This window comes from Protopterus annectens, chromosome 14.part0, assembly GCF_019279795.1.
Source record: "Protopterus annectens isolate FY-2018-M chromosome 14.part0, PAN1.0, whole genome shotgun sequence".
In the NCBI taxonomy this organism is placed as follows: domain Eukaryota; kingdom Metazoa; phylum Chordata; order Ceratodontiformes; family Protopteridae; genus Protopterus; species Protopterus annectens.
This window is the reverse complement of record NC_056748.1, coordinates 72,079,762-72,100,013: the sequence shown is the minus strand read 5'-3', so window position 1 is coordinate 72,100,013 and position 20,252 is coordinate 72,079,762. Positions and strand designations below refer to the sequence as shown.

At 37.5% G+C, this 20,252-nt stretch overlaps 1 protein-coding gene across 2 annotated transcripts in view; it reads right to left on the bottom strand.

The window, feature by feature from the left end:
• Positions 1-20,252, bottom strand: part of SLC25A16 (solute carrier family 25 member 16) — a 1,052,007-nt gene that overhangs the window by 196,013 nt on the left and 835,742 nt on the right. The gene's annotated exons all lie outside the window — the stretch shown is intronic.

The window sequence follows — 20,252 nt, the reverse complement described above, 5'->3', positions numbered from 1 at the left end:
GACAACTGTGACCACTCCCCCCAAGTAGATGGGATTTTGTTATCCTCGTGAAAATCCCCCCCAATGTCAAGTGGCACAATCCACTGCAGCTGTGCCTACTGGGACCTTTTGGAAAGGAATGGATTCTAGAACGATTACAGAGGCAACAACTTGGTCTTGTGTCACTTGTTCTACAGCCAGAACAGGATTTGCTAGATCTCTTCTGCAGGGTCTTCTGGACTCCAGTTCTGTCTCCTTCACCCTAACTATATGAGCTTTACTAATTGTCACATACAGCTTTATACTACTGAACAGTGAGCTAATGATGACCATAATACAGTCGTGTAACTACACTTATAACAGTATATGTTCAAATAGAGCACTATTGCAGTAATAACATCCTCCCAACTTCCCCATTTTCTTATTTCTTACATTTACTCGTGGTCTGGATGGGGTCACTCTCACTGTTGCCCTTTCTTCTGACAGGACATAAAATGACATTTGGCTACCTGAAGTGTTTCTCCAGAAGTCTAGGCTTAGGGCAGGAAAGCTCTGAATTTTGGTGTCCGTACATCTTTTTTAATACTTCATGCTTGAGTAGACAAGAGTGCACAAGAAAGACACTCAAAAACTCTAGTATACTTGGCACGATATCTCCCATATAGCTTTATGCTACTGCAACAGTGATCTGTTTGAACAGTTATGGTAAGGTTACTTACACAAGTGTATTTATCCCCCTCTCATCACAGCTGAAACATGACAACTGCTAACCAGTGCATATTTTAATATTTTATCTCTGTGGGCACAAAGTTAAAATGTTGTTTCATTGAGACAGGTGCTAGATGGATTGGACCTTGCAGGCTTCTATCTATATTTCGTTTCTGGCGTTCATGGATTAGATGCTCCACTGCATTTTGTGCAACTTTATTCAGTTTTAACCCTAGTGACCGTAGCATCCATCTTTGTTGGCATTTACCTTTTGAGAAGCAAGTTATCATCCCAGTATCTGACTGTACAATGATGGACATCAGAAGGAAGCTGTCTGCACTATGAACTGGGATGTCTGCAGTTTGTCGTCACTATGGACTTTACTATCATTTTGCTACCGCCTATCGTCTGAACGTACTTTGTTGGTACTTGGCCCCAATTGTGTATTTTATTTTGAAACTGTCACTTCTGACGTTACATAGATATTTATTTTGCTTCCTGAATTAAATTCCTTATTGACATGGACTCTGGCTGAAGTGGCGGCTTAGTATTGTATTGGATTAGCATTGCTATCTTGGCGGCTTAGTATTGTATTGGATTAGCATTGCTATCTTGGCGGCTTAGTATTGTATTGGATTAGCATTGCTATCTTGATTTGATTCTCTCAGACATAATGGACATTACTTACTCTTTTCACCAACGGTGGCAAATGCCTTATTCTGGTTTATTATTTACCAATTTATTATACATTGTAAAGTTAATTTGCTTTGAGTAGTGTGTTCAAAGACCATATCATCTTTGTAAACAGTTGTCTTAATTTTTCAGTTAGTATTTACGCCATTTAAGTTGTGAAAGTGCTTACAGCATATGAACAATAAACCTGACAGGCAATTATCTTCCGTGACATCTGGCATCCTACTCCACTATTCACTATTTCAACATTTTACCCAACTTTCAAACTGTAACCTAGATCCCTTTCACATGCACCTCCACTTATTCTGAAAATTTCAAAATACTATAATTTCTTTGCACAACTCGGGTATAATATGTTACATATAATTATTTTATCTCCATATAATTTAGATATAATTGTCAGCATTAACTTACTCTGTTCTTTGAAATACATTGTTACATTGTGTACTGACTTTTAAGCTCTGCGTTTGCTTGCAAAACTGAATCTTGGTTGCTTTTATATCTAATCACCCACTGTAAACTGTGATTTAATTTTTTTGGTCCAAGATGTACCTAGAAAGCTTCCATGGACCAGCCCATTTACCTTGTTAACAAAATAAAAAATTAATTTAAATAGAGGGAAAAGGTTGTGGACCTGGCTTAGCTGCTGTTGAGGCAGTGTGTTACATCATATGCCAGTTCTTTAGATGCAACCACAAAAGCTGCAATAGGAAAGAGATAGCAACAGCATAGACCTAAAAATAAAAACTCGTGGGTGGAAGCCAAGATTCCCAGGATGCCTACAGGTTCTGTGATCAGGCCCAGTTATATACAGAGGTGGTGGCGGCAGACCCAGTACAGATGCAGGGCTTTGGGTAGGAAGGCTGTAGGATGATGCATGGCACCAAAAACGTACTCAAAAAAGTCATAAATGGTGTGGATTATGAGCTTGCATCAAATGAATTATTTGCACAGCTTATAAAATGAAGGGATTGTGTCTAGATCTATGGATGTTATTTATCATTAGGCCAGTCACTGAATACAATTCTCCCTTTGGTATGTATATGTTCAGACACATGCAACAAATGGAATGCACAAAAACATACCTTATCAAAAGGATACAGGGCCTAAACAACATTTTCTACATAGACTGACACAAAGCCCTATCCGTATACACGGTATCCTACAGACTGCTAAGAGGTGACCCGTGTTTGGGTATCCCTTGACCCACTACTAAAAGATTTACTGCACACCAGCAAGTCAAATGGCATCAGAAATACTCACTCTAGGGATCTAAACCTCTTCTACAACAGCAACAGAATGGTTTGGAGGGACAGGTATATTTTGCAGAGGATACCACCATTATGGAACAGACTTCCCCATCGACATAAAACAGAGTTCATCCCTGTCCATATTCAAGCGCAACTTAGATCCATGGATGGGAAACAGTTTACCCCAGGATTGCCCCCATTCTACTAAAAGACAGAGGCAGCTCCTAAATGCTTTCCTCCAATGCATGGGTCTCCTCAAATTATCTATGGTATAATCCCAGTTATTCTCATTAGGATTAATATATAATTATTGACCATGGGATGGGTAAAGTCCATCTCTAACCAAATGGGATAGGTTAATTCAAGCACAAAGGGAAATTGGCTAAGCTTAAAATGGCCCGCAAGGGCAGCTAGCATAGTACTTACCTACGAACCTATAAAATACAGCCCCACATTTAATAAGCCATTTATGTTCAATTTCATTTATTTATTATAAAGCTGATTTGTGCTCTTTTTCCTATCTATTCTGTCAATGCAAGCTTCAAACTCTTGGGTGGGAGTATGAGCTATTGGGAGTCTTCATCCACATCCAGGGTGAAGGACTCCAATAAAGTCAAAGTGTTTTCTCCTGCATTTTCGCTTCTCTAGACATCTTGTAGGGGAGGAATCTAAGGTGGAGAAAGCTGCAATACTAGATGTTACAAAAGACTCTACAGCAAGATTCCCAGTCCTGGCATCCTATGCTGGAAGTGGATGGAGAGCTGCTGAAGCAGGTATCTGTGGTCAGAGGAGGCAAATGGTCTCAGCCTAAGCCAGTGGGGGAAGCATACAATGAAGCCTGACTGGCTGCAGTTGGGACTACAAATTATCCCAGCTGCCCTGCTGTCACCTTGGCATTGAGGAGTTACAAGTCCTACAGTCAGGTCAACCATGAATGCCGGTCTTGATCGACAGTGACGCTGAACACTGAAAGGTCAACTCTGGAGAAGGAATCACTGGTCTTGAACGCTCCAGTGCCACTGTCAATCCTTAGAAGTTTTTGCTCAATGCTAACGCTGAAGGATCCATTGACATCAGTGCATCAATGGACTTGAGGAAGGAGATCTGACTCTATTAAATCAGCCAATACCAGTCTGGGCAAAGTCAAGGGATGCAGCTCCAGTCTGAAAGCCACAAACATTGAAGTGTCCAGTGATTCTGACCCTAGCATCTAAGAGTCAACCATAAGGTGTACCAGGACAAAGATCTAATAGAATCCTTGTGAGGAAAGTCTTTGTCCAGCTGGAGAAAAATCTAGAAGGGAAGGTGTTCACTTCACTGTAGTGTTAATGGAGGATACGTGGTACAATATGTTGCACGAAGCAAAAAGCCTGTAACATTTTATTACAGTCAAAATTAATGGACACATACCTCTTTACACCTAACACATCCTGCTGAGTGAGACCTAGGGAGTTCTCAACTGCAGCTCAGAGGGCGCAGAAGTAATGCCGCTTGGTCTGACAGGGGCATCCTTTAACACAGTAAACACAGCAGGGAAAGGGAAAATCCCTAAAGAACTTTGTTTTGAAGCAATAGGAGCCTTGAGCTCTACCTGGCATGTACCATGATTCCTTTTTAAATTAGAATTTTTAAAGATGGCTGAGGCTGAGGGGAAAACCCTTGAGAGAGATCTCCGGTTTCTTGAGGTGGAAGGCTTACAGAAGTTCAAATTTCCCATTTTCTTTAAAAATATGTACCTGCAAGAAACTGGGAGTGCCTATCCTGCAGGGGGAATTTTAGCCCTAAAGGAATACTTTTACACTAGTCCAAGCTACCCATTCAATTGAATAAACTACTTGAAACTTGAACAAGGGCTTTTATTCCTCCCACAGGGAGGGCATCAGAGACAGTCTCCTTGATATGCCTGCTAAAGTAATTTTACTGGGGCTAATCTTTTATATTCTGTTTATTATTATTATCTGGTGAATGATTTATCTGCATTATTCCAAGGTTGAACATGAAATGGATCCTTTTGGAACAATGCACTAACCCAGCCACCAAATCTAAAAAAATACATACATAAATATAATGGTCTGATTTATTACAGCTTTGGCAACTATAAAAAAAATGACATGTTCACTCTGTAATAGGACTGTTCAGCATACATTATTTAATATGATTCATCTTCATCTGGAAAAGATGGGTTGAGCAAATTATGTTGGTAGAATTGTGACCTGATGGGTAACTGGGAGTATATTTGGTGATATTTCTAAAAAATAAAAATGTCTTGGATAAAGTTGGTAGAACTATACCATTTAAATAATATTACATATTTGCATTCAGATCCAGTTTTATGGTTACTTAGTCATAACAATCAAATGTTAACCTTTTATAATATTAGGTTTTTTTCATGGTTTTTTGGGCTAATTAACATTATTCTGTCATTTTGGAATAAAGAGCTACCTCTGGATGTTCAATTATCCAACTAGTGGTAGCCGTTTTCTGTTCTGCTTCATTTTCAAAATTTGGATTAAATGACCTAGTTGAAGCATCAGGGGTGCATCATGGCTCATTTTCTGTTGAAATTTACCCATTTTCAAATATGTAGTTATTATGTAGTCTTATTCTTATTATTCTTTTTTTTTTTGCATTCTTTTGAGTTAAAATGAAAAGCTAAAAGATGCAATTATGTAATTATACTGCATCTATACAAATACTGGGGTCAGTTATTCAGACTGAGATGATGTCTATCTTATAACAGAGGCAGGATTATGTTTACTGAAACTATGCACTGTAAGATTAGTAAACTTAAATACAATTCTGTTGGATTAGAGTCATCTTATTTCCTGCACTATCTTTACTATAAACTATACCTTCACAGGGAATGAGCCCTCAATGGTCAACTTCACCTACCTGAAAAACTGAAATAAAAATTAAAAAAAATTGTGATTCAAATACCTTTTTGTGTCACTTATTTAGCTCTGGTAAGAATGCAAAGCACTTAAAAATGGTTTACTGGTATTACAGGACTTTTCTAAAATACTCAAGAGCTACCACAATCATGATCTGCCCTTATAATAAATAAACACTTAAATTACCTCGGAAGACTCAGTCCCATCAGTCACAAACACTGTTAAACAGATTTAGACACAGAATAAACTATCTTCAAAATGGAAACTGAATCATCTAACAACCTATGGTGTGCTGCAAACTAGAAACTTAGTCAATTTACTAAAGAACCTATCCAACTATTAGCTAGCATTGCTTATATGGGGACCATACTTACCCAGATGTCACTACCAACACTGACATGAGACTAGTTTTGGAGTATGCAGGGGAACTACAAAGAAATGAAAAAAATCCCAGAGGTGACACAGCTTAGAGTAAACACAAGTTATACAATTTACTGCTACAGTGACCTTGCTCAGAATTCACATCAGTAATTACACCTGCTTCCTGTGAGTAAGAAAAAATATCAGTTTTTCTTAAGCTTTTTAACCAGGAATTAGGTCTTTATCTCAACTTGCTCATGAATGAATAACATAGTTAAAAAAAAGAAGTTATGTACATACCATAACGTTCCATCTGTGTTGTCCATTTTCATTCTTCCTCAACCTGTGGGTCTTGGATCTGACCTTGGATCAGACTCGGCTGCTTTCAAAAGCTTAGGCTCCAAAGCTCGAGCTCCTCCCCTACCCATACTGCATCACTGCCCCAAAATGACCTCAGATCAAGTTTGCTGCTAACATATTTCCAAAGTACCCCACTATAAACAAAAAGTACTAAAAGGGGTAAAGACGAGGAGCTCTACGAGGAACAGAGGTTCCTATAAGCACATCCATCAGGTCGTTTACAAGATGGAAGACAAAAGGAGGGTGGCAAGGTTGAGGAAGAATGAAAATGGAAAACACAGATGTAACATTACGGTAAGTATATAACTTCTTTATCCAATGTTGTCATCAAGATGGACAGAGAAAAGGAGGGTGGGAAGGTTGAGGAAGAATGAAAATGGAAAACACAGATGGAACATTACGGTAAGTAGATAACTTCTTTATCCAATGTTGTCATCAAGATGGAAGAGAAAAGGAGGGTGGCAAGGTTGAGGAAGAATGAAAATGGAAAACGCAGATGGAACATTACGGTAAGTAGATAACTTCTTTATCCAATGTTGTCATCAAAATGGAAGAGAAAAGGAGGGTGGGAAGGTTAAGGAAGAATGAAAATGGAAAACACAGATGTAACATTACGGTAAGTAGATAACTTCTTTATCCAATGTTGTCATCAAGATGGAAGAGAAAAGGAGGGCGGGAAGGTTGAGGAAGAATGAAAATGGAAAACACAGATGGAACATTACCGTAAGTAGATAACTTCTTTATCCAATGTTGTCATCAAGATGGAAGAGAAAAGGAGGGTGGGAAGGTTGAGGAAGAATGAAAATGGAAAACACCGATGGAACATTACGGTAAGTAGATAACTTCTTTATCCAATGTTGTCATTTTCATTCTTCCTCAACCTTCCCACACTTCCAGCTACAATAACCCAGGGTAGGCTTCATGGAAGTATATTCTGGTGCACTGCAGAACCAAAGGCTTCTCTATTCCTAGAGATAATGTCCAGTTTATAGTGGGAAATTAAAGTATGAGGATTTGACCAAGAAGCAGCTGAGCAAATATTATCAATAAAAACTTTTGCCCAAAAGGCTAGCAGAATGAGCTTTGACTTGTTTAGGTAAAGAAACACCTTTAGATTACTAAACAAATGAAATTCAGTCCCCTAACCATTTAGCCAAGGTGGTCTTGGCAACTGGTTTACCTTTTTTGACATCCAAAAAGGATATGAAAAGCTGGTCAGATTTTTTGAAAGATTTAGTTCTGTCTAAATAAAAATGCAACTATGAATATCTAACAGATGGAGAGTATATTCCCCTTTGTCTTACTAACTGGGAGAAAAGACTGGTAAGTTGATAGATTGGTTAATGTTGTTCTCTGTCACAACTTTGGGTAGAAAGGATGGGTTAGTATGTAAAGTTACTATGTCCTCATGAAAAATTAAGAATATTTGGAGGATAGGGCTTGCAATTCAGATACTCTTTTTGCAGAAGTGATGGCAAGTAGAAAAACAGTCTTCCACGACAGAAATTTCAAATCCACTTTGGCTGAAGGCTCAAAAGGAGGATGGACTAGAGGCTGTAAAATCATAGTTAAATCTAAGGAGGTGTTGGATCTTTAACAGGAGGAAGAAGGAAAGTACCTCTAAGGAAGGCCTTACACAACTTAGATGAAGCTAAGGATGATGACATTTTTTCCGATGTGACAATTTGAAATGGCTGCCTATTGTACTTTTACAGTAGTGTGACTCGCCCCATCATGAAAATTATGAGCTAGAAAATCTAGAACTGCCAGAATATGAGTGGTAAAAGGATCTAACTGCTTCTGTTGAGCCCATACAGAGAATCTTTTCCATTTGCTCTTATAGATTCCCCTAGTAAAAGATTTGTGGGAGGAGATCAGAATGTTTTAGACTGGGGATGAAAGCCTGGCAAATCTAGCCATTACTGGAATTTGAGAAACCATGTGGTTGGTTTTAGGCCTGGGAGATCAGAGTGAATCTGCCCTAATGGATGGGACAACAGATCTGGATGTGGTTTGAGCGTCCACAGAAGGCAACTCAGATGAGACCAAAGGAAGATGAACCAGATTTGTCAAGCCCAATAAGAATCAATGAGAATCACCTTGCTCTTCAGCCTGAATGCTTTCTGAAGAAATTTGGGGATCAACGGCAGAGGTAACATGGACAACAGCATCTCTGGGTGACTGTCCCTGAGGGGGAATCAAGGTGTAGAGAACCTGCTGCACTTGTTGTTGTGGGAAGATGCAAAAAGATCACAGCAAGGTTGACCCTATTTATGGTAGATTATATTAGCCACTGACTGACTCAGAGATCACTTGTGAGGCATCATTAAGACTCTGCTGAGCCTGTCTGCTAGAATGTTGCACTTCCCCAGAATGTGCATTGCTATGAGAAAGCAGTTGATAGAGATTGACCACTGCCATACTCTCATTACTTCTTGACTCAGGGGATATGCTCTGGTTCATCCTTGTTTTTTGATGTACCATACTACTGTCATACACTCCGTTTGTATACAACAGCCCCTAGAGGAAGAAAACTGTGAAGTGCCTGCAATGCTAGAAGGACTGCTCTCATCTCCAGGACACTGACAGACAGGTTGGTCTCCTGAGATGTCCATGTGCCTTAGACTGTCTGACCAAGGAAATGATCCCCACCTCACCTGGGAGGCATCTGTGGTCAATGTGGGTTTGGGGTAGAGAACAAAGGAGTGGCCTTGAAGAACCTCAGAGGAGTGGAGCCACCACAGGAGAGAATCTTTGCACACTCGTGATAATGTGACTGGATAGCTGAGGGGGTGTTTGCGTAAAGGCCATTGGACTGCTAAGGTTCACTGCAGAATTCTCATGTGTAGATGTGCTGCTGGTAACAGAGTTATGGTGGCAGCCATGGAGCCCAAGGCCCTGGAGTACTAGTTTTGCTGGAAAAGCTGGAATTGCTAAAATCTAGCTGATATGTACTCTTAGGCTTGAAATCCTGTCTGAGGGAAGAAAGGCCAAGGTTAGGGTTGTATCCAGATGTGCTCCTATGAAGTCTATGTTCTGAACTGGCTGTAGCTGATATTTTTACAAGCTGATGGTTATACCCAAAGTAGGAGCTAGCTGTAACAGACAGTCCCTAGTTTGGATGAGTAGATGCCTGGTTGGAGCAATTATGAGCCAGTTGTCTAGGTAAGGAAATACATGGAATCCTCACCGTCTTAGACGAGTTGCCTGCTACCACCATGCATCTGGTGAACACCCTGAGGGATGTGATGAGACCAAACAGAAGTGCTCTCAATTGAAAATGAGTGGCTCCCAGCCTGAAGCATAGATATCCTTTGGAGCATATGTTCCATCTTGATGTGGTAGCATACACCCCTTCAGATCTATGAGCACATCCAGCCATCCATTTTCAAAAGAGACAGAATGGACTGGAGCAGGACTATCCTGAACTTTTTTTACTGCTTTGTTCAGGGATGTTAGATCCAAGATGAGCCTGAGGTCCCCTGTTTTTTTGGTACTAAAAAATCATGAGTAAATGCCTGATCTGAGTTGATTTGAAGGGACCTTCTGGATGACTCTTTTTTGGAAGAGCTTTGAGATCTCCAATTCTGCTGCCTGTCTCTGACGGAGTGGAGCATCCAGGAGAGAGCGCTTTGGTTTGGAGATTTTTAAGATGGGAATGGAGTATCCTCTGGGTACAATCCTTTCCAGCCACAAGCATGGCACCTATTGGCATTGCCAGAACCGGCGGCCCTTGAGGCACCCTATGCCACATGGGAGATTAATGTCATGGACACATTGGAGACTGATTTCAGAGTGGCCAGTCTGGAGGAGAAGAACTTCTTCTCCTCATCAGATATGGACTCTGGGACCGAACTAGAGAGTTCTTTGATTAAATCCCTTTGTAGCCTAGTAAAATTGGAAACACAGTTTAAGGCTTGTAAGGTGAAGGTAGACAAGGCATAAACTCTCTTGCCAAATCTGTCCATGGCCCTAGACTCCCTGTTAGGGAGATGGACAGTGAAGCTTTCTTGAGCCAGCTCCTTCTTGGTGGCTGCAACAACTATGGTGTTTAGCGGGATTCCCTTAGTCCAATGGGGTCGATCAGAGGGAGCACTAAGGATTTTGTCTGCATGTTTGGGGATAGGTTCTACAGTGTCTATGTCCTTCCACTTCCTGCTTGATACCAGGTCGCCAGGTGCGTTAGCAGGCGGAGGACACCCAAGATGTAGACAGGCCAGCACAATTTCCTCAGGGGTAGGGTTTTGGTAAGACCATCCACTTCTTCTGTGCAGGATTTCTAAGATGTCTCCAAAGGAGACATCCTCAGATGGAGACCTGGGGGACCCTTCCCCTTCCTTGAAATTGGTGTCTTCTATAACAGAGATAAATCTTGAAAGAAAATATATACTTAAGGGGTGAAGTGCCTCCAAAATAAAGTCAAAAGTCCAGTAGAAAAAAGAGATCAGAAGCACACCACAACAATCGAAGCCAACCTAAATAGCTGATATATCCTTTATTGTAAAAAGTAAGCGCTTTCACGCCTCACAGGGCGCTTCTTCAGACTTTAATAAAAACAAAGAGTAAAAAATCATTATATCTCTACCCAACCCTTTCAGAAGCCAATGAAATCTCTAAAAGCTAATTAACTAATTAACTCATATTATCAGCATACATTTTCCATGACTTAGAAAAATCTTTATAGTAAACAATTATTAACTAATTAAATTATTGGTCTGCTGAAAGCATCCCTGAAATTCTATGAATAATATAAAACATATTTATATACATAATATACGTTTACGCAAACAAACATATATATGTGTAGAATTCAAAATAAAAAATATATATATAATATATAGTATATAAAGAATATATATATTTTTGTAATATATAAAAATATAATATATATATATGATATATGAAAATATATATATGTATAAAATATGAATACATGTATAAAAAATATATGCATAAGAAATATATAAAAAAAAAAATTATATATATATATATATATATATATATATATATATATATATATTTATAAAATATAAATATTAAAAAAGCATATGTTGAATGCAATATGTATACTTATATAAGAGATACAGTACATATATATGTGTATGAAGATAAAGAACAACTTGGAAAGAGCAGTGATGTTAGTGTCTCAATGGTCTTATCTTTTAAAAGGGTTTTAAAGAAACTCTATCATTGAGACCATGTCTAATATCAGCTTGTAATCTAATTATCCATTTGTTCTCTTCTTTTTCAGGAAAGTTACTAATGTTTCCTAGCCTTGTGTTGGTATTATTAGTTCTAAGACCATGAACTTAAATGTATGTGCGGTGTCATCATGAATCACATGTTTAGCTAGGGCGTTGGTCTCATTCTCTTTACTTATGGCATATAGGTGCTCCCGGATTCTTTCTCTTAATGTTCTATTTGTTTTACCAACATAATACATATTGCATTTCTGACAAACACCTAAATAAACAACATTTCTGGAAGCACAACTAGCATAAAAATCAAACTCATAGCATACTTGTGTATCAGGATGTATAAAAGTATTTCTATTATATATGTATTGACACTGGTTACAATTATAGCAAGGAAAAGTTCCCTTTTTTACTGAAAATGTTCTTATCTCTTTGTGCTCATAACATAGAAGTCTCTTTAAAGATCTAGTGTTCTTATAACTGAAACTCGGATGTTGACCTACTATCTTACTAATCTCTTCATCTAAGGTCAAAATTCCCCAGTTTTTTCTAATAACATCTGTTATCATTCTATTGCAGTTAGTATAAGGAACACTAACTCTTTTTTCAATCTTATTATTTCTTTTCTGGTGAACTGTCATATTATTACTCTGATATTCAACACCTTCTATGTATGGACGTCCTTTACCTGTTCGATCCACATAATTTAGATTCTCTAAATCTTTTTTACTATTGCCCCTGTCTGATAAATCCTTTTCTGTATCCATTAGGGCCTTTTCAAAAGTTTCCTGTTTACTAGTTAATCTTGAGCATCTTAATGCCTGGTTCTTTACCACATTTTTATATATATGTGGGGGATGCATACTAGTTCTGTGTAAGAAAGCATTTCTTCGACAGGGTTTCCTATATATAGTTTCATAGTTTGGTACTAGGCTATCTGCCCTGGGGCATTTATAAGCCTAGCCATAGTGATGTGGCTTTCGCCACCCCATGTAATGGTACAAAAGTGTACAGAATAGATCTAGAATACTGTGCCTCTGTCTAGTAGTGACACAGTGAAGACCCCCTTACATAATAGAATTAGTTTACTGTGCCTCTGTCTAGTAGTGACACAGAGATGACCCCTGGGGTAAACCTACCATCTCCCATCCACTCGTCAAGATTTCTCTTGAAGAGAGTCAGTGAGGAGCTCTGCCTAACATAAACTGGGATTCTGTTCCAGAGTATGGGAAGCCTCTGAGTTATGAATCTGTCCCTCCAGCATGTTCATAGGTTCCTAGGTTCATATAGATGTATGTATCTTATCTCTATCCTTTGAGATCAGGACATCAAGAAACTCTATAGAGTCTTTTGAGCACTTACTAGTTAATGTTAAGAAGCTAGTAGTGCCATTTATATAAGTGATAAAATCATTAAGTGATTCAAAGTCTCCTCCCCAAATCAAAAAGAGGTCACCCACAAATCTCTTATAAAGTTTAATGTATTTAGAAAAACCAGTGTGTTCAAAAATATATGTATGCTCCCAATAGGCAAGTACTAAATTTGCATATGAGTTGGCACATGGAGTGCCCATTGCCACTCCTGTTTGCAAAAAATACTTATCAGCAAATATAAAAGCATTGCTGTTCAAAATTAATTCTAATAACATTATAATCTTAATTACTTCATCTCTTGTGATATCTTTCTGTATTAGATATAACCTTAAATATTCTAAACCTACATCATTGGGTATACATGTAAATAAGGATTTTACATCCAAGGTTACTAAATAATCTGTTTCCATCAAGAGCCCATCATTATTTAATATAGTTAGTGCTTCTAAAAATTGTTGCGTATCCCTAAGAATAGATGTAGTTGTTTGTACAATAGGTTTCAGCTGTTTCTCTATATAGATAGAGATGCTCTCAGTTAACCATCCTTTACCTGAGACTATGGGCCTCCGTGGTGGTTTTTGTAAGTTCTTATGAATCTTCGGTTGGCCTCTAAACATAGGAACTAATGGTCTCTCGGTGAGAAAATATTTGTATAGGTCATTATCTATACTAGAGCACATTAGCATGTCATATAAATATGTATATACAGTCTTGATTAAAACATTTAATTCCATAGAAGTTAGACACTTATAAGTAGACTGTTCAGATAACATATCAGTTATTTCTTTTTCATAAAAATCCTTGTCTAATATCACAGTAGCACCTCCCTTATCAGTAGGCCTAATCACTATATTTTCATTATGCTGTAAGTCATTTAAAGCTTGTCTTTCTACACTAGTTAAGTTAAAAATCTGTGTTCTTGACTTACAAGATCTGTCATTAAACAGTGCTAACAAGTCAACAGTACATGCTTTTTCAAAACATTCTAAATAAGTGTGTAGTTGAGGTATAAAAGTAGATGGTTTAGAAAATACATTAGCATTGTTATTCATGAGGCCTTGATCATTATTATATAATAAGCCTAATGCTACATTTCTAGTAAAGCACTTAAGGTCAGTTATGATATTAGTAACATCAACAGACTGTGAAGGGATAAATGATAATCCTCTATTTAAAACAGATACCTCCACTGATGTCAATATATGTTTCGATAAGTTCACTATTAGATCCTTTGTGCTGGCTTCAGAATTTTCTTCTGGAATTCGTATGGCTCCTCGGACGTCTTCCTCTTGCGCCCCTTGTAATACGGACTCCATTCTTGTCTGTTCATGGGTTTGAACGATAGGGGAAAATGGAGCTCATTTATTTCCTCTATGGTATCTGTTATTGCATTCGTTGTTAACGTCGTTCTGGGTCGAACGACCGGTGGAGGATTGTCATTAGATGAAGCGACCGGCTCAGCGTGCATCTCCACTACTATCTCTTTCTCGGTTCGCACGCTAGTAGCCGTAAGTGATGCAATAGAACCGGTAGTGGTAGTAGGAGCAGTAGCTCGATCGTACTGTGTTGCTGCTTTCTCAGTGTGAGAAGGAGTTTCAGCGTTTCTAGTCCGGATGGAAAATGTATGCTGATAATATGAATTAATTAGTTAATTAGCTTTTAGAGATTTCATTGGCTTGTGAAAGGGTTGGGTAGAGATATAATGATTTTTTACTCTTTGTTTTTATTAAAGTCTGAAGAAGCACCCTGTGAGGCGTGAAAGCGCTTACTTTTTACAATAAAGGATATATCAGCTATTTAGGTTGGCTTTGATTGTCGTGGTGTGCTTCTGATCTCTTTTTTCTACTGGACTTTTGACTTTATTTTGGAGGAACTTCACCCCTTAAGTGTATATTTTCTTTCAAGATTTATCTTTGTACTCTGTGTTTTTATACTGAGGGGACATGACAGAAGCAACTGGAATGCATATGAGTGAATATAGAAGCAAAATGATGACTATCAATAGTTTGGAACAACTACTACAAAATGAAGGTAATCCGCTGCTAAAGTTGTCCTATAATGACTTAGCTAAAGCAGTGACTAATAAAAAAGGACAATCTCTAAATATTAATATATTACAAGCAATGAGGAGATTAGAAGATGTATTGGTCAAAATTAAAAATGCAGAATGGCAAAGGAAACACATGGAAGCATGTTTAGCATTCAGAATTGTCCCTAGAGGACTACGTATACTGAAAATGCCTACATTCGGCTCCACATACCCATAATTACTGTCGAAGTGGCAAAAAGTCAATTTGGAAACCAGTTTTAAATATACTGAGCTTTTAATAGAGCAATATACCATCATAGAATCTGAGCTGAAAAGTGAAGCAGATACATTAAATCAAGTTCTAGTTAAATCCCTTAACAGTATACAGACAGAGGGATTTTTCAGTGAACTATCGACCACACTATCTATACATGATAACAGACTACTTTTAGTTAAAAAAAGGAAATTGGAAAGAGACTGTTTAGATTTCGCTAAGGGGAACGTCTTCTCCTGGCCGGAGGAATCCATCCGGACTAGAAACGCTGAAACTCCTTCTCACACTGAGAAAACAGCAACACAGTATGATCGAGCTACTGCTCCTACTACCACTACCGGTTCTATTGCATCACTTCCGGCTACTAGCGTGCGAACCGAGAAAGATAGTAGTGGAGATACACGCTGAGCCGGTCGCTTCATCTAATGACAATCCTCCACCGGTCGTTCGACCCAGAACGACGTTAACAACGAATGCAATAACAGATACCATAGAGGAAATAAATGATGAGCTCCATTTTTCCCTATCGTTCAAACCCATGAACAGACAAGAATGGAGTCCATATTACAAGGGGCGCAAGAGGAAGACATCCGAGGAGCCATACGAATTTCAGAAGAAAATTCTGAAGCCAGCATAAAGGATCTAATAGTGAACTTATCAAAACATATATTGACATCAGTAGAGGTATCTGTTTTAAATAGAGGATTATCATTTATCCCTTCACAGTCTGTTGATGTTACTAATATCATAACTGACCTTAAGTGCTTTACTAGAAATGTAGCATTAGGCTTATTATATAATAATGATCAAGGCCTAATGAATAACAATGCTAATGTATTTTCTAAACCATCTACTTTTATACCTCAACTACACACTTATTTAGAATGTTTTGAAAAAGCATGTACTGTAGACTTCTTAGCACTGTTTAATGACAGATCTTGTAAGTCAAGAACGCAGTTTTTTAACTTAACTAGTGTAGAACGACAAGCTTTAAATGACTTACAGCATAATGAAAATATAGTGATTAGGCCTGCTGATAAGAGAGGTGCTACTGTAATATTAGACAAGGATTTTTATGAAAAAGAAATAACTGATATGTTATCTGAACAGTCTACTTATAAGTGTCTAACTTCTATGGAATTAAATGTTTTAATCAAGACTGTATATACATATTTATATGACATGCTAATGTGCTCTAGTATAGATAATGACCTATACAAATATTTTCTCATCGAGAGACCATTAGTTCCTATGTTTAGAGGCCAACCGAAGATTCATAAGAACTTACAAAAAACACCACGGAGGCCCATAGTCTCAGGTAAAGGATGGTTAACTGAGAGCATCTCTATATCTATATAGAGAAACAGCTGAAACCTATTGTACAAACAACTACATCTATTCTTAGGGATACGCAACAATTTTTAGAAGCACTAACTATAGTAAATAAGGATGGGCTCTTGTTGGAAACAGATTATTTAGTAACCTTGGATGTAAAATCCTTATTTACATGTATACCCAATGATGTAGGTTTAGAATATTTAAGGTTATATCTAATACAGAAAGATATCACAAGAGATGAAGTAATTAAGATTATAATGTTATTAGAATTAATTTTGAACAACAATGCTTTTATATTTGCTGATAAGTATTTTTTGCAAACAACAGGAGTGGCGATGGGTACTCCATGTGCCAACTCATATGCAAATTTAGTACTTGCCTATTGGGAGCATACATATATTTTTGAACACACTGTTTTTTCTAAATACATTAAACTTTATAAGAGATTTGTGGGTGACCTCTTTTTGATTTGGGGAGGAGACTTTGAATCACTTAATGATTTTATCACTTATATAAATGGCACTACTAGCTTCTTAACATTAACTAGTAAGTGCTCAAAAGACTCTATAGAGTTTCTTGATGTACTGATCTCAAAGGATAGAGATAAGATACATACATCTATATATAGGAAACCCTGTCGAAGAAATGCTTTCTTACACAGAACTAGTATGCATCCCCCACATATATATATAAAAATGTGGTAAAGAACCAGGCATTAAGATGCTCAAGATTAACTAGTAAACAGGAAACTTTTGAAAAGGCCCTAATGGATACAGAAAAGGATTTATCAGACAGGGGCTATAGTAAAAAAGATTTAGAGAATCTAAATTATGTGGATCGAACAGGTAAAGGACATCCTTACATAGAAGGTGTTGAACATCAGAGTAATAATATGACAGTTCACCAGAAAAGAAATAATAAGATTGAAAAAAGAGTTAGTATTCATTATACTAACTGCAATAGAATGATAACAGATGTTATTAGAAAAAACTGGGGAATTTTAACCTTAGATGAAGAGATTAGTAAGATAGTAGGTCAACTTCCGAGTTTCAGTTATAAGAACACTAGATCTTTAAAGAGACTTCTATGTTATGAGCACAAAGAGATAAGAACATTTTCAGTAAAAAAGGGAACTTTTCCTTGCTATAATTGTAACCAGTGTCAATACATATATAATAGAAATACTTTTATACATCCTGATGCACAAGTATGCTATGAGTTTGATTTTTATGCTAGTTGTGCTTCCAGAAATGTTGTTTATTTAGGTGTTTGTCAGAAATGCAATATGTATTATGTTGGTAAAACAAATAGAACATTAAGAGAAAGAATCCGGGAACACCTATATGCCATAAGTAAAGAGAATGAGACCAACGCCCTAGCTAAACATGTGATTCATGATGACACCGCACATACATTTAAGTTCATGGTCTTAGAACTAATAATACCAACACAAGGCTAGAAAACATTAGTAACTTTCCTGAAAAAGAAGAGAACAAATGGATAATTAGATTACAAGCTGATATTAGACATGGTCTCAATGATAGAGTTTCTTAAAAACCCTTTTTAAAAGATAAGACCATTGAGACACTAACATCACTGCTCTTTGCAAGTTGTTCTTTATCTTCATACACATATATATATATGTACTGTATCTCTTATATGAGTATACATATTGCATTCAACGTGCTTTTTTTTTTTTTTTTTCAAAATTCTTTATTTCAATTTTGTATGTCACAAACACTAAAAACACATATCAGCAGTTATGAAATATTGTTTTGCTTTTTTAATATTTATATTTTATAAATAAATATATATATATATTTTATATATTTTTTATACATGTATTCATATTTTATACATATATATATTTTCATATATCATATATATATATTATATTTTTATATATTACAAAAAATATATATTCTTTATATACTATATATTATATATTTTTTTTTTATATTGAATTCTACACATATATATGTTTGTTTGCGTAAAAGTATATTATGTATATAAATATGTTTTATATTATTCATAGAATTTCAGGGATGCTTTCAGCAGACAGTACAGTTTTGTACCTACCATAAATGTAGATGTTCGAAGATCTACATTGCTGCAGTCCTTACACTTGGGGTAGTCCGCTGTCCTCGGTCGGCCCGAATATCAAAGTATTAGGCTGACGTCGGTCAAGGCGCTTAAGACTGACATCAGGACGTCAGGGTACAAGTGCGCATGACCGACGTCATATCCTCAGTCTTTTCTTGCCCCAGATGTCAGAAGACCCTTAAAAGAAAGGTCAAAACCAAAAGACAGCAAAAAACAACCAACCACCCTTGCACTAATCATATGTACAATATATACAACATCCACAATATTCACAACCCAAACCCCACAACCGCCTCTAACTACAGAGGGGAAGGAGGGAGGGTAAATTGGACTGCAGCAATGTAGATCTTCGAACATCTACATTTATGGTAGGTACAAAACTGTACTATGTTCTTCATCTCACATTGCTGCAGTCCTTACACTTGGGTAGAATCCCAAAGCAGAGGTAAGGGAGGATGGCAAAACTATAAAGCAGTAGGAGCTGCCAAAATGCCCTGTAAAATTGCAGTGGCAAAACCAGCCCTAGATTTAGAGTAAAGTGGAAGGTGGTAATGCTTAGAGAAAGTATGCACTGAACTCCAAGTAGCTGCCTCCAAAATATCTTTAGTTGCCACCCCCCTTAAAAAAGCTGTAGAAGTGGCAGTAGCCCTAGTGGAATGAGGCCTAATCCCAGCTGGAATCTCCTTACCATGATGGGAATAACAGAAAGCAATACAAAACCCAATCCACTTAGAAATAGTTTGTTTTGACACAGGCTTGCCCTGAGAACCCAAAGCAAAAGAAACAAATAACTGCTGAGACTGCCTGAACCCTTTAGTTCTGCTCAAATAATATCGCAATTGCCTGTGTATATCCAAAGTGTGCAAAATCTTTTCCCCTTTATTTTGGGGGTTTGCATAAAAAGTAGGCAAATGAATAGTTTGGTTTAAAGCCACACTAGAAACCACTTTAGGCATAAAGGAAGGATTAGTACGTAAAGATACCCTATCCTTATGGAAAATTAAGAAAGGCTCAACCGCCATAAGGGCCTGTAATTCAGAAACCCTTCTCGCAGAGGTAATGGCCAACAAAAAAGCAGTCTTCCATGATAAATATTTCAACTCGGCAGTAGCTGCAGGCTCAAAAGGTTGTAGAGTAAGTTTCTCCAACACAAAATTGAGATCCCAAGCAGGAGTAGGAGCTCTACGTGGGGGTCTTAAATTCTTTGCCCCTCTAAGGAATTGTTTAAACAAAGGATGAGGAAACAATGGTGGGTCACAATCATAGTGAGCAGAAATTGCTGCAGCATGAACCTTAATAGAAGAGAAGGACAAACCTTTGTCCAGTAACTCAGCAAGATATTGAAGAGCCACACTTAAATTAGGCTTAGAAAAATCAAATTCCTTTGCTGTACTCCAAAATAAAAATCTCTTCCACTTATCTGCGTACACTTTCCTTGTACTAGGCCTTCTGGCCTCCAAAATAACATTCAAAACTTGCTGTGGAAGCTGAGACCCTCCAGGGCTTAAAACAGAATATGCCAGGCTGTTAGGTGAAGAGAGTGAAGTTTGACATTGAGTAAATGACTGTTCTCCTGAGACAGAAGGTGTGGAATCGAAGGCAAAGGCAATGGAGGCTCCCGTACCAGACTTCTCAGTAATGGGTACCAGTGCTGCCGAGGCCAATCTGGAGCTATTAAAATCATCTTTGGCTTGTCCTG